This window comes from Fukomys damarensis, unplaced genomic scaffold (assembly GCF_012274545.1).
Source record: "Fukomys damarensis isolate Sample0158 unplaced genomic scaffold, DMR_v1.0_HiC HiC_scaffold_5, whole genome shotgun sequence".
Lineage (NCBI taxonomy): Eukaryota > Metazoa > Chordata > Mammalia > Rodentia > Bathyergidae > Fukomys > Fukomys damarensis.
Genome location: NW_022900917.1, coordinates 41124762 through 41125235, shown reverse-complemented (window position 1 = coordinate 41125235; position 474 = coordinate 41124762).

The following is a 474-nucleotide window of genomic DNA, read 5'->3' as shown; positions in this document are numbered from 1 at the left end:
GAAGGCCCTTTTATTGTTTTGGGCTGGGCTGTTGCTTATTTATGAGGAGTGGGCTACCTCTAACCTATCACAGGCCAGGTTGCCCTTTATGGGCTCAGTCCTTCAGAAACAGGTTTAGCCTCTCCGGACCGCTGTGGCCTTGCGGGGAGGGAAACTAAAGAAAAGAGCATGAGGTCTCTAAGAGTCAAGAAGCACCAGGAAAATGCAGCCTGTGACGGCAGCACCGGGTCCCTAACACTATCTTTCTTTCTCTGTGCTGGTGATCAATCCCACAAGTGCTCTACCCCTGAGCTACACCCGAGGGCCTGTTCTTGTCCTTCCCTATTAAGTACAGGAGTCAATAACCTTCCCCCTTTTCTAAAATGACTTGCATTTACATTTTGTCACTTACAATCAAAAGAAAGTCTCACTCAAAAGGTAGTCTCTGTTATGGGCTGAATCGTGTCCCACTACAAAAGATACAATGAGTTCCTA